Source organism: Dermacentor silvarum, chromosome 3, assembly GCF_013339745.2.
Source record: "Dermacentor silvarum isolate Dsil-2018 chromosome 3, BIME_Dsil_1.4, whole genome shotgun sequence".
NCBI lineage: Eukaryota > Metazoa > Arthropoda > Arachnida > Ixodida > Ixodidae > Dermacentor > Dermacentor silvarum.
Window position 1 is genome coordinate 76,665,202 of NC_051156.1, and position 22,449 is coordinate 76,687,650.

The 22,449-nt window shown below is 48.7% G+C and overlaps 1 long non-coding RNA gene across 1 annotated transcript; it reads left to right on the forward strand.

Moving 5' to 3' along the window:
* The first annotated feature begins 1,500 nt into the window (after positions 1 to 1,500).
* Positions 1,501 to 19,580, forward strand: LOC125943843 (uncharacterized). Its single transcript, XR_007465937.1, has 3 exons — positions 1,501 to 1,544; positions 17,222 to 17,302; positions 19,326 to 19,580. It is a non-coding gene; the product is annotated as an uncharacterized LOC125943843 (long non-coding RNA).
* The last annotated feature ends 2,869 nt before the right edge of the window (positions 19,581 to 22,449 follow it).

A 22,449-nucleotide genomic window follows, 5' to 3' on the forward strand; every position in this document is an offset into this window, starting at 1 on the left:
CGGCAGTGTCGACCCAATTTACATGAATTGATCTTCTCTTCAGGAGTGATAGTTTTACTAAGTCTCGCAAAAAAGCTAGAACATTAGGCTGCATTGGGATAATGCTAAACGAAATTGCTGCTCCAACGAAGCAGCCTTGTGATTAGTTGGTTTTGCATTAAGGCAATGGAAAATGAAGTTATGAAACGGAACCATTTTTCATTCCAACTTGGGGCAAACGGAACTGAAAGAATATTACCGAAAGCGAAACTCAGCAACCAATCCCAGCGGCATCGTGACAGACACAACTGTTTGCGTTTTTTCTTTTCGAGTTTTCCTGCCAGTTCCCCGCGTTCTTGCGGATGCGGCTATTGTTGGTGCCGTGTTTAGTGTGTCCCTATCGTGGGCTTGCTTTGCTGTGGTTTCTTTTAGTAGGCAACCTCGGTGAGCTGTGAGTTTTCTTAGCCTTTTGGATGGCGGCATAGAAACGGCCGCATAGTGCTCTGATGCTGGAGACGAAGATAAAAGTTAACAACGACTTCGAGAGAGGTTACTTCACTAAAGGGGATATTTTCGACTAAACGACTAATATTTACTTGCGTAATTATGTTTTGTGTTGCTAGCTCTTACCAGCGGTGGCGCGAAGGTGTAAACTCTCTAAGAAAAACTGCATCAGAACTGATAGTTGGGTGAGTTGGTAGAATTCATAGTGAAATATTTAGCGCTCACAATAGACAAGGACACAGTGAAAGGGGACACACGAGCGCTCGTGTGTCCCCCTTCACTGTGTCCTTGTCGATTGTGCGCGCTAAATATTTCACTATGAATCTCTAAGAAGAAGCTTTGTATTCGTTTCTGCTGCACCTAATATCTGCTGTTGACAAAAACGTATCGGCCCCTTTCAAAGAGCACCTTGCATATCCTTAAGCTTTATCTCTCGGTAAATGCAAGTCCTAATCAACAGAACTTCAATTGTTTGTCCTCTGAGGTGTCTTTTAACGATAGTCCACTGTATCTACAAACAGTCCCAAGATTTTCTTTTTGAGTTACTGTCCAATTTCTGTTCTTCTCTTTATGAACAAGTCAGTGTAAGATTGCGTTTTAAAAGGCCTAAATACGTAACTTAACTATTCTGACTTATAAAAGACCTGCCAATTTGATTTTCGATTCATCGTTGAGGAATTAAACTAAGCAAAATAATGCGTCTGACAATTACGTGATTGCTTTCTTTCATCAGTATTGTAATGCTCTGTCGTTGTGAATATTACGAAAAATCTGACGCAGGCGCACGACTGCCTAAAGCACATTTTTGTGAAGACAACGACTGCATAACCATGCAGGATTGAGGCACGGCGTATGTATTGTTGTCAAATGTGGCTGCGTTAATTACCTTACTGATTTTTTTTCCTGTGTCCGAAATTTATTTAGACTCGTGAATTTACATTAGATATCGTTCTTTTCAAATTGAATGTATTGTATTGTCATCACTATGCTAACTCTTTCGTTCTGTATTTCTTCCAGTTTCACCAGCGACATGCTATTTCACAAATTCAACGGCTGGTGAGGTGCGTGCCTAGTACATTCACATATTTCTTCGTCTGTTAACAATCGTCGCAGCATACCTATATCATCAGAAATACGTGCAAAAGTTTCACTGATTCCCTAATTAATGGCAAAAAAGGCAAACAGAAATTTGCCCACTTCAAGATTCCTTCCAGTTTGGAGCTCGTTTACTGCGATAACAAATACACACCCTACGTTCCGACGTTATGCAAAGCATATGCAATGTCAGCCGATTACTTGCAATGGCTACAGCACCTATCGCACGACAGCAATGACGGCGGAGCGAAAATACCCTTCCTTCACTGAAATCCAAGATAGCGAAAGGTTCGTATGTGGGAGGTGAATTATAAGAATGACGATCCCGCTCAAAGCAGCACGGTGGATGACTGCTTGAATGATAAACATCTCTTTCATCGCCACCAGTTTTATTCGGCATACGTAGATCGTAGCCACTCTCGGAACGTGGCGCAAATAAACGGCGCACAAAATCTGTAGCGCCTTAAGTACCACGAAAATCAAAATAATGGCCTTGAACCACTCCTTCAGCTCCGCTACGAGCAGACGGCTTTGACAGCGGCCATGGCCATCCTCTCTGGAACGCCTTTGCGATGGAGACGACCTCGTTCGCATCGGCTGCAACAGTGCTTGCTGTGGCCTTGAAGTGTATGCAGAGACGCCATCACTCTGAGAATATTTGTGAAGAGAAAACGTCATTTCTTTTTTTTTTTGCAATTCACACAACCTTTGGTGCATGTCGAGTGTAATATTGTGGGTGTATCGCTTTTTTTTTATTTAGAAATGCCCCTAACTTTCTCCTGAGGGTCACTACATGCAGGAATGCATAAGAACATATATAGGAACGTAAGACTGTAAGAATAACACTGAAAGAAACTAACGCCTAATGAGCTGCTTCCAACGCCTCTCGAGTAAATTTTCCGAGTCCATGAGACCAATCTTGTCGGTTGCCTTAAAGGGATACGGACACAAAAACAGAAATTTTTACGGAAATGCTGAAAATGAATTCTCAGTATGTGATTACACCGAAAAGAAGTAGTCACTTAGCTCATTTTTGAGCCGATGGCTTTATTTTTGGCGTTTTTGTGAGCGCGCGCATCGCCGCCCGACCCGCGGGAGTTGGATGGCGTGACGTCATGACACCCTCGTCGTATAGCCAGCAAGCCGGCCGCGTCATTCGAAGCGCGCCGACGCCGCCATCGCGAGCATGGATTCGACGATGAGTGCACGTCTGAAGACGAGGACCATTCCAACTTGGCAAGAAATATTGCTACGGAACAGTATTTGCCTTGACGAAGAGGCGAGCAGTGTGAAGACGACGACGAAGATGATAGGCTAGTGCGGGCTATTGCCTCTTGGCCAAGTGCGGCGCATTTCCTTGTAAATATACTTGTATATAGTTTTTCGTCTGCGTCTTCCTACGTAACATATCTGGTGGAGGCGGACGTTCCCTGTACCTCGTCAAGGAGCTTCGCAGTGGACGGTTCGTCGAGCCTTCCGTCATGGCTCCCAGCGACGACAGCTCGACTCAGCCGGCTCCGACACCTGCTGCCACTTCGACGACCTACATCGCTCTCCCCACGATCTTGGCGTATTCTCGGGCAAAGATGGGGAAGACGTCGAGGACTGGATCAGCCTACTATCATGCTCGCAAAATCACTCTCTTACCTCGGTAGCACACCTCGAATTTGGTTTCGGACACACGAAGATGAGGTCACCAGTTGGGATTCGCTTAAGCAAAAGCTCCGAGACTTGTTCGGCAAACCCTACATTCACCAACTTGCCGCGCAGAGGCGTTATCCGCCCGTGTGCAGACGTCGACAGAGCCCTACGTCACGTACATTCAGGACGCCGTGGCTCTGTGCCGCAAAGTTGACGCACACATGACTGAGCCAGACAAGGTTTCCCACATCCTCAAAAGCGTTGCCAATGACGCCTTCAACTTGCTCGTATTCAACAACGCGACGACGGTGGATGCAGTCATAAAAGAGTGTCGCCGCCTGGAACTCGCTCAAAGTCGATGTATCGACCAGCAGTTTACCCGTCTGCCCAACACCCCAGCGACATCTTCCTGTGCCGACGCTCCTCGTCCCAACAACACTTACCAGGATCGTCCGGCGTGAGATTGAGGCCGCCTATCCGCCTGCCTTCGACTCCAGCTCCTCCAACGCACCTGCAGTCACGGTTTCCCTGATCCAGGCAGTTGTCCGCCAGGAGTTCGCGAACATGGGTCTTCACGCCGTCTGCTCGGCCCATCGCCCTGATACCCACCCGGCTTCTTCGATTCCGTCCCGTCCCACATCTTATTACCCACCACGTTTCCGCAACCCATCTGAATGGCGCACTGCTGACGACAAGCCCATTTGTTTGCACTGCCGTCGAATCGGGCACATTTGTCGCCACTGTCGCAGTCGCTGGAGTTCCCCGACCCGGTCTACTTATACTGCCTACTCTCGCCCAGGTGGCCCTTCTCGACCCTATGCCGCACGCTCCGATAATGCCGCCACTGATTCTCCTGCGCCGAGCTGGCCCTATTCTCGTTCGCCTTCGCCCCAACGACAACAATCTCGCTCTCCTCAGCCCCGTCGCTCCTATTCGCCGACTCCCTTCGGACGCCGCTCCCAGCCGGAAAACTAGACGATGCAGCGCCTCGAGGTGACGCTGCATTGCTCCCTACGCCGCCAAATCCTCTAGTGACGTTGCCCACTCATCTGAACCTTCTTGACGTGCAAGTCGACGGTGTTTCTGTGTCTGCTCTTATAGACACTGGGGCGCATTTATCCGTAATGAGCGCTGACCTTCGTAACCGGCTGAAGAAAATACTCATACCCGCCACGACGCCTGTTGTCCGTGTCACTGATGGTGGAACAGTCCCCGTACTTGGTATGTGTGCCGCCCGCGTCTCCTTCGCCGATTGCTCCACTTCGTGCTATTCACAGTCATCGCCCACTGTCCCCATGACATCATCCTCGGCTTGGACTTACTCTCCGCGCATTCTACTCTCATCGACTGTTCCGCCAGTACTCTCCGCCTTGACCTGCCTGTTCTGGATCCCTCTGAACCACACCCTAGTCGCTTCAGTTTCGTCGACTTCGTTCGCTTGCCACCTTCGGCACTGACTTAGTGTCATCCCCACCAGTGCCCGACGGTCATTACATCGTGGCTCCCATGCAAGACGTCCTCGTTACACACGGGATCACAGTGCCCCATACAGTTTTATCTGATACGGCGAATTGCGTCTGCCTGCCAGTGGTGAATTTTGTCTTGACGAAACAAGTGCTGCCACGAGGGATGTCTCTGGCCCAGCTTTGCTCATTTAAGGATCAATCAGTAGCATCTATTGCAGTAGACGACAATTCAGCCGATCCTCCTCTACCATCGCAGTCGGCAACTTGTACCATCGCCGACTTACAGAAAATGATTTCGCCCGACATGCCGTCCGAGCACGCTCGTGCGCTCTACCGCGTTCTGTTTTCCTACCACGATATTTTTTACTTTAACGATCGTCCGTTGGCCCAAACTACAGCTGCTAAACATCGCATAATTACCGGCGATGCCCCTCCTATTCATCGCCGCCCGTATTGAGTGTCCCCGGCTGAGCGTCAAGTTATTCACGCAGAAGTTCGCAAAATGCTTGCCAAGAACATTATTGAACCGTCGTGTAGCCCATGGGCGTCACCTGTTGTACTGGTAAAAAAGAAGGATGGCTCATGGCGCTTTTGCGTGGGTTATCGGCACCTGAACAGGGTTACCAAAAAGGACGTGTATCCACTACCTCGGATTGATGACGTCCTTGACTGCCTGCAAGGTGCTCGCTATTTCTCCTCTATTGACCTTCGCTCCGGCTACTGGCAGATTGCCGTGGACGATCTAGACCGCGAGAAGACTGCTTTTGTAACACCCAACGGTCTTTATCAATTCAAAGTGATGCCGTTCGGTCTATGTAACTGTGGTAGGAGGACGTCAGTTAATGTTTGTGCTCGGTGTGCGGGGCCGAGAGATGAAATGCGTGGCTTTTCCGTGCTTGTGTTCGGCGTGCGGGGCCGAAAAGCGCGGGAGTGAGCGTCGCTGGTGCGCGTGGACGGCGCGCGTGCCGGGAGAGACCATCTGGAACGACGGGGCAGCCAAGCTGACAGAACGGGCAGTGCAGCGAGATGGAGCGGACCGAACGCCGGCCCACGTCCCGGCATCCCGGTCCTGCACTGCGAACCGGGCGCCGCCCCGGCTTCCACCATCGTCGCGGGTCCTGTTGAGCTGGGCCTCGTCCCCGCTCGCACGACCGCTGCCGTGCTGCCGGGCTCGGGCCACGACCCAGAGCCCTGGTCCTGTTCCACAAACCGGGCGCCGCCCCGGCTTCTACCATCGTCGCGGGTCCTGCGGAGCTGGGCCACGTCCCCGCTCGCACGACCGCTGCCGTGCTTCCAGGCTCGGGCTACGACCCAGAGCCCTGGTCCTGTTCTCTGAACCGGGCGTCGTCCCGGCCTTCACCCCACGGCTGTGCTGGGCTTCGTCCTGGCTTGTCCCCCAGCGCTGTGCTGCCGAGCTCGGGCTATGACCCAGAGCTAACGCTCCGGAACCGGGCTACGTCCTGGTGCCACCCTGAACTGCAACCGCCGCCCGTATACCCACCGCCGTCAGCGCCAAGTCCGCCGAGCCGTCGCCACGAGGCCGGACTCCTGTTTAGAATAACCTCTTGAACGCATGATGGACTCCTTTCTTCATGGTTTCAAATGGTCTACGTGCCTGTGCTACTTAGAAGACGTTATAGTATTCTCCCCAACGTTCGCTACGCACCTCGAGCGCCTCTCAGCAGTCCCGGACGTTTTTCGTCGAGCCGGTCTCCAACTCAACGCATCGAAGTGCCAATTCGGCCGTCGCCAGATTACTGTCCTTGGACATCTCGTTGACACGCACGGAGTGCAACCGGGCCCAGGCAATATCCATGCTGTTACGCACTTCCCTGTTCCGAAGTGTGTCGAAGATGTGCGCAGCTTCGTCGGCCTTTGTTCGTATTTCCGCCGTTTCGTGAAAAATTTCGCGGCCATAGCACGACCACTAACCGAGCTTTTGAAAAAGAAAACCCTCTCCAGTGGGGCGGTAACGAGGCCTGTGCGTTCTCGCATGTAATCGACCTCCTCACAACGCCTCCTGTTCTGGCCCATTTCGATCCTTCTGCGCCTACCGAAGTCCCTACTGATGCCAGCGGCCACGGAATTGGCGCAGTACTGGCACAACGCCAGCGTGGCAACGACCGTGTTATCGCTTACGCCAGCAGGCTCCTTTCACCCTCCGAGCGCAACTATTCCATCACTGAGCGCGAGTGTCTGGCCCTATATAGTTTGGGCGGTTGCGAAGTTCCGCCCATACTTATATGGCCGGCCCTTTTCCGTTGTCACAGACCATCACGCGCTTTGCTGGTTATGCTCACTGAAAGATCCTACAAGAAGACTTGGTCGCTGGGCCTTACGCCTCCAAGAATATTCGTATACTGTTACCAACAAATCTGGCCGACTACACAAGGACGCTGACTGCCTGTCTCGCTACCCGGTAGACGAGCCTGACGACGCCGACAGTAGTACCGACAACGGTATTTTCTCTGTGTCTGCCTTCGCTAACATCGCCGATGATCTATCGGCGATGTAAGCGAAGGCAGACACAGTACCGGGATCTATCACTGCGAGCACTCATCGAGCGTCTGCGCTCTACACCTACCGACGCCTCCGTTCGCCGATATGTCTTCCAAGGCGGCATTCTGTACCGAAGGAACTTCCTCCCTGATGGATCTGATCTTCTTCGTGTCGTGCCAAAACATCTACGACGGACTGTGCTCTTTGAGATGTATGACGCACCCACTGCAGGACATCTTGAGGTAACCCGCACCTACGACCGCGTCCGGCGCCGCTTCTATTGGCCTGGTCTCGCTCGCTCCGTCCGACGCTATGTTTCTGCCTGTGATCCCTGCCAGCGTCGAAAAACACCTCAGGTGCTACCTGCCGGTCATCTCCAGCCGATCACCGTCCCTGTGGAACCGTTCTTTCGTGTTGGATTAGACCTCCTCGGCCCCTTTCCCACGTCATCTTCGGGGAACAAATGGGTAGCCGCCGCAACTGATTACGCCACCCGATACGCTATCACGCGGGCTCTCCCTACCAGTTGCGCCACTGACATAGCGGACTTTCTCTTGCGTGACGTTATCTTGGTTCATGGCGCCCCGCGACAGCTGCTTACTGACCGTGGTCGCAACTTCCTGCCGAAAGTTATCGCCGACATTGTGCGTTCCTGCTCCACTCAACACAAGCTGACTACCTCATACCATCCTCAAACCTGCAGGAGCGGTTAAACCGTACCCTTACCGATATGCTGTCCAAGTACGTTTCCCAGGACCACCACGACTGGGACATTGCCCTTCCTTACGTCACATTTGCGTATAATTCTTCCCGGCACGACACCACTGGATTTTCTCCATTTTATCTACTGTACGGTCGCGAACCGACCTTGCCCCTTGATACGGCACTTCCTCCTGCTGCGATCTCAACAAGCGAGTATGCGCGCGACGCCATCGCCCTCGCCGACCATGCACGCCAGCTAGCCCGTACGCGACTGACGGCCTCGCAAACCACTCAGCAGCGTCAGTACAACGCCCGCCACCATGACGTACAGTTTTCGCCTGGTGCGCTCGTGCTCCTGTGGTCGCCCTCTCGTCACGTCGGATTTTCAGAGAAGCTCCTTTCGCGATACACAGGGCCCTACCGCGTGCTGCGCCAGGTGACGCCTGTGAGGTACGAAATTGAACCTGTCAGTTCGACCGCGCCGTCTACTCTGGCATCTAGTGATGTCGTGCACGTCAGTAGGCTCAAGGCCTACTAGACTGCTTCCGAGTCCGGCCTTTAATCGCTCTGGGACGGCGCTTTTGCCACCGGGGGTAGTGCTACGGAACAGTATTTGCCTTGACGAAGAGGCGAGCAGTGTGAAGACGACGACGAAGATTAGAGGCTAGTGCGGGCTGTTGCCTCTTGGCCAAGTGCGGCGCGTTTCCTTGTAAATATACTTGTATATAGCTTTTCATCTGCGTCTTCCTACGTAACATGACCGCTTACGGTTACGAGTCTTTCGTGTCAAGAGACGAAGAAGAGTATGCGGCCGTGGAAGTGCCGGTCAGGTTTTCACGAACTGTAGCGCGAAGATTTCGCTCTGCACCAGATACTTGTGCAATAATTATTTGTCATTTCCTCTCTAAACTTGCTTTTTCAAGAGCGCACGCAGGCGAGGCACCTGCGGGGTACTTCAGCACTGCGTGGATGACTGAATAGTAGTTTATCCCGTCGGCGTGAGCAACTGCTGGGAGGTATCAGCAGTATCAGTACCTCCGAGACTCTCACGTCCACTTCGCCAGCCGCCCCACAGATGGCAGCACCTGTCTGGCGTTCTGTTCAGTTTTTCCTCCTTTTAGCCTGTGGAGAAGCAGAGCTGTGTTAGGGTGTTGCTCTGTGTGTGTATGCCCCGCTGCCATGTAGGATTGATCTTGCGAGTCGTGCTCGCTAGCCTCGTATTGTTTTACTATGCCTTGCCAACACGTTTAAAGACATTACTGCCTTCGTGCCCAGCCTCGAGCATCTCGCCCCAGCCTCGCCCTCACATTGCTCAAGAAGCTGCAATTTAATGAAAACAATACCTACATCTATTCGCCTCCTCTTTTCAAACGTGCCGCTGATCATTTCTGCCTAGCGTTTTCGTGAGAATACCGATGGCACAGCCTTGGCTTTACACACACATAACCTTGGCTTTAGGCGTTGCCTTTTGAGCGGCATGCCGAGGCTTTTCAGCACAGCCGGGCTGGTCACATAATCGTCGTCGACGAAGGGGCCCGCGCAAATGAAGTCATTTTTTAGAGGTCTCCAGGCTGTGCGCGATGGCTGATAGGCAGGTATCCAACGTTTACGCGCCTTCTCGTCTTTGTGAAACGTGTGCGACGGCGTGTCACGACCGACGATACTGTTATAACCGCAATGTCTGGGCATTTCCTTCCGCCGCGACGAACGCGTCAATACCGAGCGACGACCGCGGGAAGGCGCATGTACGCATAAGATGCACCACCTGCGTGGAGCGCCGACGGGGATGTTTCAGAAGGACCATGTGCGAAGATTACCGAAAGGGGTTAAACAAGCGCTGCAAGGGACTGACACCCCCGGCAACACTGCGACGGCTGTGGCCGACCTTGGCCGAGCGGGCGGCGGCCGCGCGCGCGCGGGTCGGTGTTATGACGTCAAATTTCAGCTTCTGCCGGTGGCCGCTTGGAGGCAAGGTGCAACAGAAAAACGCGAAAAAAATATGTTTCTCGTTCTTTTTTTCAAAGCAGCTTGTTGTATTCGTCATTTTTAACAGTTCAACTTTTGTTCCGACGCAAAAAACCACCCGCCAACTTTTGTGTCCGTATCCCTTTGAGGTAAATCATGGCAGCAATCTCTCATATTATATATAACCTCACAGGATCCGAACTTGCATGCCTTGAACTTCGGACGTCCGTAATAAGTCCTACAATACACAACAACAAATAATGTCTCAGAATTGAACGATTTATTTGCAAAGATTGTACCACGGCCACTCACGAAAACACAGAAGGCGGGGCCTGCTGAGTTGCGGCGCCCTCCATGGGAGAGAGTGTGGAGGCCGAGTTTACAGTTTTCGCGGCATTTCGCGACAAGGCGGTAAGGGTCCGGGTCAATCACAGCAGCTGCCGCGGTGATTGTTACAGCGGCTGGCGCACTGGCATTGAGCGTTTATTTTCGTCATGTGTGCCATGGCTGCTGTGTGCAATTAAAAAAAAAAGAACGCCACTATTCGGCTAACCCTTATACACGCTAACGCCGCGAAACTGTCGCGCATGTAGCTGTGTACGACCAATGCCACGACAGACATTCCGCGTAAGTTACTTTACATAGTCTGCACTGTTGTAGAGACTAGCAAGAGTTTTAAATGCGAAGCATTTTTTGGCGAACATCTGCTACTTTGACAGAATCTGTCTATCTATCTAGCCACCTACGTCTTTGTGGTCTCATGGTTGCTTCGTTAACTTGGTATCTACCAAAACTAGCATACTATGATAAGAGTATAGGACGAACACAAATGATATATCACGACAATTGTCATATACTCTTGTCATATAGTATGCCAATTTTGGTACATACATGAATGTCATGATATGTGTGCCATGTGTGTCATGAAGCCGCCACCTCCGTCTTGGTGCTCTCATGGTGCTTTCGTTAACTTGGTAGGTACCAAATTGGCATAGTAGGACAGGAGTCTATGAAGAACATAAGTGATAAGTCATGACATATATGTCATGTAGGTCATGACAATGACTCAGCGAAAAGGATTAACACTCAAAAATCACTGAAATGGGTTCTGACGTGGGTACTAAGCGAAGGAAACACTAAATGATGATGGCAGAAGTCATATTCATGACCATGACTTAGCAAAAATGACAATGACTCAGCGAAAAAAGATTAACACTCGGAAACCACTGAAATGTGTTCTGACATGAGTACTAAGTGAATAAAACACTAAAGAATGGTGGTAGAAGTCATAGTCATGAGCATGACTAAGTCAAAATGACAATGAGTCATTGAAAAATGATTAACACTCAAAAACCACTCAAATATGTTCTGACGGGGGTACAAAAATGAAGGAAACACCAAGAGAGTCATAGTGATGAGCATGACTAAGGCTTAAGATCTCTTAGTTGTAGCAAAGAGACTCCTGAGGACTCATGACATGACATGCGTGTCATGTAGGTAATGAACGAGCCGCCTACGTCTTCGTGCTCTCATGGTCGTTTCGTAAACATGGTAGGCTCCCCGCACACTGCTTCGCATAACATCAATTCCCACAGGGCATGAGACCTGCTGGCTTTTTGTTGTAGCTGTGTTTACAGCAAGACATTTTTTACTAGAAATTAAGTGACATTGGCTTTTATTTAGGCTCAGTGATCAATGAAAAATGTTTTGAACCTTCAAAGCAAATTGACTGGTTATGCGGCGATTTAAATGTTGTTTTAAATTAGCTTGCTTTTCGTTGTCTTCTTTTCCGGGGGTTTCACTTGCCGCCCGTCGCGGCGTCTAATGCGCAAGCTCACGCCTGGCTAAGTCGAACATATGCGGCCACGACATTGACGACGAAATGAGGAGAGTTATACATGCCGATTACCAAACTCCTTGCTTAGTAGATTTCACCGCTAATTATGAAACCGCGTATACAAACTCGGTTTATGATATTCTAGCAGAACCACGGTAAAAGATGAGTTATAATGCTTTATAAGGCTTTCCAGTGCTGAAATAATTTATTTCTTGGCGTAACTTATCCACAGTTCTTTACTTTGGTGGCAGATCACCCCTAGCATCACCTCTATTTCTACGAAATGTGTAGTCGGTGAGACATGCTGTTCTCCCAGCAGACTGGGAAATTTTCTGTATAATTGATGTATAACAATTTTGACAACACGCATACATACAGGGTGTTTCAGCGAACACCTAAAAATGTAAAAGGTTGCCTGTGGTACATCGCACAATTCTTGTTCATCAGCTGGTCTACTCGAAGAGGCGGACGTTAGTCGCACAAAAATTGAAATGCATATTCTACTTTAACAAAAAGGCACGAATTAAGTTTTTAACTAATTACCTTATGGCCCATATTCATCATCATCATCATCAGCCTATATTTATGTCCACTGCAGGACGAAGGCCTCTCCCTGCGATCTCCAATTACCCCTGTCTTGCGCTAGCTGATTCCAACTTGCGCCTGCGAATTTCCTAATTTCATCACTCCACCTAGTTTTCTGCCGTCCTCGACTGCACTTCCCATCTCTTGGTATCCATTCGGTGACTCTAAAGGTCCACCGGTTATCCATCCTACGCATTACATGGCCTGCCCAGCTCCATTTTTTCTCTTAATCTGAATTAGAATATTGGATATCCCCGTTTGTTCTCTGATCCACACCACTCTCTTCCTGTCTCTTGACGTCAGGCCTAACATTTTCCGTTCCATCGCTCTTTCTGCGGTCCTTAACTTGTTCTCGAGCTTCTTTGGTGACTTCCAAGTTTCTGTCCCATATGTTAGCACCGGTAGAATGCAATGGTAGTACAGTTTTCTTTTCAATGACCGCGATGAGCTCCCAGTCAGGATTTCTTAATGCCTGCCGTATATACTCCAACCCAATTTTATTCTTCTGTAAATTTCCTTCTCATGATCAGGGCCTGCTGTGGGTAACTGAGCTAGATAAACGTACTGCTTTACAGACTGTAGAGGCTGACTGGCGATCCTGAATTCTTGTTCCCTTGCCAGGCTATTCAACATTATCTTTGTCTTGTGCATATTAATCTTCAAACCCACTCTTACACTTTCTCGGTTAAGGCCCTCAATCATTTGTTGCAATTCGTCCCCATTGTTGCCGAATAGGACAATGTCATCTGCAAACGGAAGGTTGCAGATATTCGCCGTTTATTCCTCTCTCCTAAGCCTTTCCAGTATAAGAGCCTGAATACTTCTAAGCATGCAGGGAATAGCAATGAAGATATTGCGTCTCCTTGCCTGACCCATCTCTTGATAGGTACTTGATAGGTACTTTCTACTTTTCTTGTGGAGAGCCAATTTAGCTGTGGAATCTTTTTAGATATTTGGCAAGATATTTGGCCTCCTGAATTCCTTGACTGCGCAATGCCTCTATGACTGCTGGTCTCTCCACTGAATTACATGCTTTTTCATAATCTATGACAGCCATATAGGAAGTTGACGGTACTCCGCAGATTTCTCGATTATCTGATTGATGACGTGGACCTGATCCATCGTGGAACATCGCTTCCTAAAGCCAGCTCTTAGTTGATTGAAGTGCTGCCCTGATTCGAGTGGCAATTATATTGGTGAGGACTCACTAACCGCGCCCGACTAGGGGGGAGGGGGGCTCTGGCTGAGGAGGAGATGGAACGGATGGATAGGGCTAGAATTTTCTCATTCAGTGACATTACCGAATTCTACAGAATGTCGAGGTGGATATATCCACCTCCTAACCCAGAATTAAACAGGTCTCAGGCGGTTGACTGGAGGCGACTTCAAACCAGAACTTACACGAACCCGGTACATCTTAACCGCATGTTTCCGGATTTATACCCTGAGGTCAAATGTAAGTTATGTAATGATAGAGTAGCCACCCTAGAGCCCATTCTCTGGGATTGTGAAATAGTTCAGAGGAGAATTGCAGTCCCCCCGGATGAACTAAGGGCGCGGTGGAGAACCGCACTGACTAGCTCTGATCTTCAGGACCAACTTTGGGCCATCCAGCAAGCCCGGGAAGCTACCGAGAGACAGGGTCCCTCTGCTGCCCCCGGCGCGGCCTAGACCCAGGCCATCAATTTGCCGGATATTTAATAAAGTTGTCTTACTCACTCAATGTTTTACACAGCTAATGGGCCTCTAATTTTTTAAAGTTCTCTAAAGTCTTCCTTTTTATGCATTAGTATAGTGTTGGCATTTTTCCAGTTCTCTCGTACACTTCAAGTCGTGAGGCATCTCGTATAAAGGGCCGTAAGCTTTTCAGCGTGATATCTCCTACGTCATTTAATAAATCGACTGCTATCTTCTCCAGCCGTTTTTGCCCGGGTCAGGTCCTCATACAGACCTTCATAGACGGTAAAAGCTAGAGTATAGCACTTTTTATTTAGCCGCAAATAACCTGCATGTGTCAATGTTTTCTCGCTCATATTGCCTGACATTAGCCCTACCATCTGCAGACATGAGCACTGTGCATCACATAGCACTCCCAGAACACCCAAAAAAAAAAACATACCTATAACGTGTTCAAGTGCTATTAATCGCAATAACAGCCCCGCTATAAGACGAACTGTTGCTATATTGTGGTACGAGCATCATTCTGCCCGCGCCTACGCTAGAATCGTCACATCGACGACGAGCCCTTTCCCGAGCGCGTTGATACTGGATGGATTTCCATTAAATTACTTCAAAATTAAATATGTCCGTTTGTAAGACAATGAATAGTTCACACCCCCTTAAGCAATGGCTCATACCCCCCTTAAACGCGGCCTCCCCATTACGACGACAGAAGTGAAATTCTTCTCTTGATTGATTAGCGGCAACGCAGCCAGGTGTAGAAGACGACGACGAACGAGGGAGCAATGGCACGAGCGTGTGCGGAGCACGAGCCCGAGCACAACCTCAGATGAGCCAACGAGCCAGCTGCCGGAGAAGATGACGACGCTCGAGCCAATGCTGCTGATGATAATTTTGTGCGTAGATGGATGCCACCAAAATGTGTGAGTTATAACCAAGGAGGTTTTCATTATAACAAGCTAACCTCCCTGTCTTCTGCTTTTCTCTTTCCTCCTCCTCCTTCGCTTAAGAAGCGTCTGTGCGTCGCCTGTCCACAGAATACTAGAAAACTGTCATCATCAGCATTGGCTCGAGCGTCGTCGTCTTCTTCCGCACCTGGCTCGTTGGCGCCCCTCGGGTTGCGCTTTAGCACCTCTTCCCCTTCACAACCACAATCTCTTTGCGCTCGTGCTCGTGCTCGGAAAGCGCTCGTGCCCCTGCTCGCGCGTTCATCGTCGTTTTCTTGTACAGCTGGCTCCGTGGCCCCTCATCATTCGAGCGTAGAATTTCACTTATCTTCTGTCGTCGTAATGGGCAGGCATTTACGGGGGTATGGGCCATTGCTTAAGGGGTATAAGCCATTCATTGTCTTACGTGACGGACAGATTTAATTTTGAAGTAATTCAATTTTGAAGAATCACAAGCGGCAATGGCGGGTGAATGCTGCTAACCACGCCGCCGAGCAAACTCGAGACATCGGACGCCAGCGACAACATCGGGCTGCGGGCCTATCGTCAGTGACATCGTTCTCTCCGTCGCAGCCGAACGCGCGTGTAACCTCATAATTGAGAAAGAATTTAATGAACAGACGGGATTAACCTGTTCATAAACACCGGGGCCGCACGTTTTAGCTTTGCTGGTTAACCATCTTCACGGAGTGGAAGGGCCGACGAATTTCTTTGCAAAATTTCTTGACGGAACGCGAAATGAACTGTGAGACACAGCGTTTATTTGAATAAGATAACTGAACGACGTACAACAATCCCGCGCACCCTGATGACCAAATAAGCAGAGTGGACACAAAAGGTATCGTATTGAGCGATTGTGTTCTAAGGCAGCAGCCCAATGAACCATTTGTAATAGGCCATGCGCACAAAATGACACGCAACAGTAATTATTAGTTAAGCATGTAGTAGTTAATCTGCATAAATTAATATACAGGGTGTTTCAGCGAACACTTTCAAAATTTATTTAAGGTTGCCTGCGGTAGATAGCCCAATTTTGGTTAATAAGCTGGTCTACTAGAAGAGGCGGACATTACTTCACAGAGAATTGACATGCATAATTAACTAATCAACAAAAATTCACTAATAAAGTCTTTGACTAATTACCTGATGGCCCATATTGCAATTTACAAATTGTAGCTGTGGAGTTAGCAAGGCGGATCCACTTGCAAATAATTTTTAAGATGACACCAGTTTCGAGATATTATTTCCCGAACTTTCCGGAGAATTTTCCGATGTAAATTTGTAACTAGAACGCATTGGCGTTCTAGTTCGTTTCTTAACAAAACGTCGCTTTATGCATTGAAGCACAAAATTAACTCGTACACCAATGCATTTCTCCTCAAAATTCGGGAATTCATATCTGTAAGCTGGTGTCATCCTGAGAATTATTTCCAAGTGGATCCGCCTTGCGAACTCTACGGCTACAATTTGTAAATTGCAATATGGGCCATCAGGTAATTAGTTAAAAACTTAATTAGTGAAGTTTTGTTAAGTATTCGATTGTGCATTGCAATTTCTTGTGCAAGTAATGTCCGCCTATTCGAGTAGATCAGCTCATGAACTCGAATTGGGCTATCTGCCACAGGCAACCTTTAAGAATTTTTGAAAGTGTTTGCTGAAACACTCTGTATTTGCTCTTGCATGCACGTTTCATCCGACGCCGCACAATATTGTTCAGGAGCTTGGAAGGAATGGCTGAAGTTGGGAGATGTTTTCGCTGTTTTTCCGCGGCCTAGTTCGCGTTCATGCGAGACGTAACACGAAGGTCAGTTCTCACGCTGCTACCACGCTTCCTCACCCCAGCGTTTTGATACCGAGTTTCCGCGGTCATCGAGTGGGATGTGTTCATGTTTGCTGGTGCATGTGGGACACTATGCTTGTTAATTTAGTTAGCATGCCTAGTTAAAAAGTTTATATGGCCGATAAAACTACTATCCCTACTTGGTATAGCTGTCCACTAATTCGCTGTCGCAATAGATGCTTCGCCTTTTGGGTGAAGCTGCAACATTTTCACAATTCCTAAGCATACAGCGTACAGTTGCGCATCAAGGAACTGAACGCGCTTTTTAACCTTCTTTCATGTAGGACTTTCTTGCATATAAGGTTGGCATCAACTACTTATAGTTTCGCATACAGATTGTCTATAGAATTTGGAACGGCCAGTTTGGAGTACTTCAAAAGCATAACAAGTCTAGAATATTCAGAAAGCACAAAAGCTTAGACCAACGTTGCACAGTGACTATGGAAGAATAATCGGCCGTGTTTCAATTTTCGTCCCTTAGATATCAAGAAACTGTACTATGCTTTGTACCAATGGCACATCGCAGTGGAATAGCACTTCCGCAGACAATGCTACATGTTACGTGAGTACATTCTGCAATATCCTTTACATACACTGAGAAACTATTACTTCGTGATATTGAGGTTCAGTTCTTGAGCGCTTGGAACACATTACTGCCTATTAGTGTCAGTTGATGATCAAGACAAAGCTTCAGCAAGCATGACTGGATCCTGTGCCTTAAAGTGCGAAGCAAAAATGGGGCATATCATAAATCACAGGTGCATGACAACACTTCGTAGACATCCATTGCTCCAGCATGCGCAGAGAGCGGGTAATCAGATGGGTCTTCATTCCTGGCTATTCAGAGCGAATATTGAAAATAAAACATTGGAAACACGCTCGAACTTTTATCGCAATTTTGAGTTGAAGAGACGCGAATGTAGCCACACTCTTGACTTCCTATAAAGGGACATAAGTCACATAAGTTGCAATGTGTTTGGGCAGAAAAGTCACTTTTGACTTTCGGAAAAGAGGAAGGCAGTCGACAATGGCAGTTTGCCACCCAAGGTATTGCCGATGCGCGATGGTACACTGAACAAGATTTACTAGAAGACTCTATTGGCAGAGCTTCGGCAAAGCTTCATTTCATTAGTATTGACTTGTGTTTGGGTCGCGATTTCTTTTTTCGTGTTTTTGACGAGGTGTTGCCCTTAAACAGGAGCGGGCCGTTTGGAATATTTTTTTTATTAGGAGTTTCGGCAACTTGCACGCTTTCCAACAGAACGCCGTGCTCGGTTTGTTCGTTGCAGCGAGCTACTTTTTCTTTCTCAGCCAACGACGTATGCGCTTGTCGTCAACCTCGAAGTTACCGCCGGTTGCTCAGGTGCGGCCGGTTGCTCACCTGCCGTGCTCCTCGGCTCACGCGACCACCTTGATCTTCAGTGCAGCGTCGAACGGCAAAAAACACTTCCTTTTGCATTATGAAATCCTGGCGGGAAGCTGACCGATTAGCCGAAGAAGCTGGCTGAGCTGGCTGCTAAAACTAACCGCAGAAACAAAAAATATGGCACCTGCGCCTTGCACACTGCCACACAGAAACATGAAGGGGCCTGTCCTGGGGCCACGTCCCGGACGTCAGAGGTCAAAGCGCAGATCTTGCCATCTCGTAACGTCGCGGGAAAATACGCAGCCCACCGAAATTAAATGGCGCACGTGAGCAGCATCAGAGCAACGAACGCAATTGTTTCTCGGATCAAATCTTTTTCTTTCCAATTTTGGTTTGACAAATTGGGGGTGCGGCCCATACATGGAAGCGGCCCTTACTAGACATTATATGGTAGTTGCAAAACCATGATGTCTCGTGGAGACGGCTGTGGTAAACGGCGCCCGCATTCCGGTTCCAGCGGAAAGTGTAAGATTGCAATAGTTTTCAAGGAATACAAAACTATAACTGCTCCCGGTAACTGCTCCTGGTTTCTTAGAGTTACCAGAGTGTCATGGAATTGCATTTGAGTAAAAGTATGGTGCGCTACTGCTCGGTCAAGCTGCTGCGTTACTAGGTCCACAGTTACTCGACGAAAGTGCTATCTTTTTTTTAAGAGAAAGGTGGCGATATGGAAAACCGCTGTGTGCTCTTGTATGTAGGCAAGGTTCAGCGTTTTCGGTGTTACTTTTAGGGCAAATAGTAAGGTGTTTTTCGCAGTTTGTTTTTGCTGCAGAAAGCGAACCTTATTGCAGCTTTCTTTTGCGGTGCAATAAGATTCCCAAATTTTCGGTCTTGTGAGCCATAATCAATCAAGAAATGCACCTAGAAAAAAACAGGCTAGACTGTAAAACAAAAAGGATATTATAACTGCAAGACTGTTTTTAGTTAGTCACCATTCACAATAGCAGAGAGGCTTGCTGCCGTCACGAGTTCGTGTAATATTAAAACCCATATTCACCAATCTTCGAATCAATCATTACGACACGCTTTCTCATCTACGCCCACGCAAACCCGAGCGCACAATTTAGCGTCAGCATGCCAAGACGTATGAAACTTCCTTACCATTGTAGTGCATTATAATAGGCCAGTTTCTGGAATTGAAATTTTGTTTCCCTTTCAGCATAGTTACAGTGAGTCAACACGCGATGATGGAGAATTCAGAATCTACAACTGCAGTTTGGGTTCCTGCGTCAACGGCAGTTGCATCCCAAATGATGAATGCGCTGAGTGCTGGTATAGGATACAAGCTGAAGCATGATGTATTCGCTGCAAGTGCTGACAGCACCACGAGTGAAGAACACCGGCACTTCCATTTGGCGTTTAGGCTTAATAAGGTCATCTAGAAGTAGTTTGCAGTGGTTGTGCTTTGGTAAAAGGAAATAAATTTTTCATTTGGTGAAAAACGTTGTACCGTGACAAAAACACTAGTACTGCTTCGTAATGTATAGCATGTATTAGTGTGTCTTTTAAAGTTTTCGCTGCAATCTTCTGTCTAACGCCAGTGATTAATACTTAAGCACCTTAGGTGGAATAGGTTATTTATCCTGGAGACATGTTTTTGAACACTCACCGACGGAGTGATTAAAATATAGAGAAATTGGCAAACCTAAGAAAAAATATCTTGCAGTCTTGCAATACCTACGCTTCGTTGTAGATTTAAAACTACGTTTTCAAACTCCGTGATAGCGCCCCCCCCCCTTCTCCCTCACATAATTTGTTAATCTTTTGCAGTACTCCTGCCATTCTTTGCACAGCCGCGCAAGCGGCAGCTCTTAATCGAATCAGGGTACACCGTGTGAGAACCAAACGCGCTAACCACTACACGATATCACAAGCGCTGGCGCGGAGGACTCGTATAGTTATTTGTAGATACTTATGTGCTTCCCAGGCTGTCATTTTATGTCGATTGTTCACCGTCGGTGATCGTGCGTGGTATACAATAGTTGGTGTAGCTGTTACCGATGCTGAGGTGGTTGGTAATAGTAGATGCATTTAAATGAGTAGCAGTATACGAATAGCACTTTCAACAGCTGTCATGTGGGGCGGAAATGCTAAACGGGGTAAAATTAAGGGGCATGGGAGCTGCAGGAAAAGAAAAACTGCTTCGCCAGGCGAATGTTGTTCTTCGTTGTTTCCTCTTTACTCGCTATGCTGCGGCTGCAGTCGCTGTTTAACCGGGAACTCGGCTTTGTCTGAGAAACTTTAAACCTCGTTCACAAGGTTCAGTTAAACCTGATCCGCCGCTAATATGCACACCTACAACTACATTTAGGTGTGCTTGCTTTAAGGTTGTGCTGCTGCGCTGCCTCGAGGGTATAACGACAATACTGGCTCCGACATTCTGAGACTTCGATACGGCGGGCGGGATTTTGCCGGCCAGTCTATGTTTGCTGAACCGACAAATATTTCTGTTCACCTCCGCTGGCCTTAACAGGGATGCCATGTCCGAAAGACTGACATCTATAGCTTTTGTGAGTATCAAGATGAATGCTCTCGAACCGAATCCTTTTACGCTGATCCGTTGTAGTTATTAATTCAGCGTTTATTTTGAAGCAGCAAGGCTCGTCGGTATCTCCGCCCGTTAGCCTACCGTAACTACATTGCAAATATCGGAAGCTTCACAGCTTTGCATGCGCTAGCTTGTTTTCGCCTCTTCACCTGCCAGGCGCATGCACGGGACGTTGCAACTAGCCACCGTGGCCATACCTGCAGTGCCGTCGAGCTTAAAGGAATGAAGAGAGGAAAGAAATCGAGGCGTGGTTAAATATTTATTTATGGGGCTTAATGTCCCGAAACTGCTGTGGATTATGAGGGCCGTAGTAATGGAGATGCTACGGATTAATTGTGGCCACCTGGAGTTATTTACCGCGCGCCAAAAAAACGACACAGGGGTTTTTGCATATCCAACGGAATGCGGCAGTTGCGGCCGAAACGCTAAAGTCACCTTTTTACGGCGGTGACTGTCGTCGAAAGAACGAATGAGCTGCTTGAAATTTCGTATAACAAGGCGGGATTTTCCCGGCGTGTCGAAGCTTATCACAGCTCCATTCCTAGCCTTGCAAGTTGATGGCTTCGACGCAAAATGAACGTGGGATAACCGCGATTTGCCCATTGTACCTTACGCTACATTTGTATGATCAGGGGAGGGCGCTGCTTTCGCCGAGGCGAACGGACGTATTTCACATCGGCTCCGTCTTTTTTGAGCTTTCTCGCAGTGCTGATTAGCCTATACCGAAGTTTCCTCTTCACCAATGTGTTGCTAAAGACGAACGGCATCGACAGACACCGAAAGCATCGAAGGCAAGTCTTCTTTCGCCGAATTATCGAACTTTTCGTGTCAACGAATGCTTAGCCTAGACGACCGAATGCTTAGCCTAGGCGCGCTCCACCGAAACTAGGCCTAGACGCCGCACCTGCTGCGCGCCCGCCGACCCAGGCGACTGTCGCTCAGCTCGAAGATGGAGTTGTCCGCTCCGACAACAAGCTCGGATGCCAAGATGATTGTGCAAGTGATGGGCGAAGAAATTTCGCCCGAAGAATTTCACGAAGGTGCCGGCTGGAAACTCGCGGTAGACCGCCTGTCGAGGAACCGCCAGAGGGGATCTGACAAGAAGCTCAACAATGACAGCGTCGTCAATCTCAAGGCAACGTTGGACGCCAAGAAAACGAAGGCCTCAGCCATCAAGGCCGCAAGAATGCTGGCCATGCCGCGCGAGGAAACCAATATCGTCGTTAGGCCGAGGGGCGGCCTAAGCTTCGCCAAGACTGGGCTGATCGACGTCATCGCAACAATACACGCATCGGCCGGAATCACGAAGGAAACCAGACACTCCGACACTTTGTGCTCTACGCACAGCAAAACATCGTCGTGATCAGTATGCCCAAGGAAGAACACGCCTGTCGCTACGAGAAAATCACTGAAATTAACATTAAACGCAAGCTGCACGAACTCAGCACATACCGCACGACACCGTCAAGGGAGTCACCCGGGGAATACCCATGAGCGAAACACCGAGGGACATAGACGTCATCATCGTCAACGAACGCAACCCGCTAGCCCTGGACGCCAAAGAAATCGGAACGACGCCGACGATCATGGTGGCTTTCAGCGGTACCAAGCTGTCCATTGACGTGAGATACGGCTCCTCTCTCATGAAATGCCAGTTATACCGAAAACAGGTGGACGTCTGCCACGAGTGCGGCCGCATCGGTCACCGAAAAGACGTTTATACGTCGCCGACCGA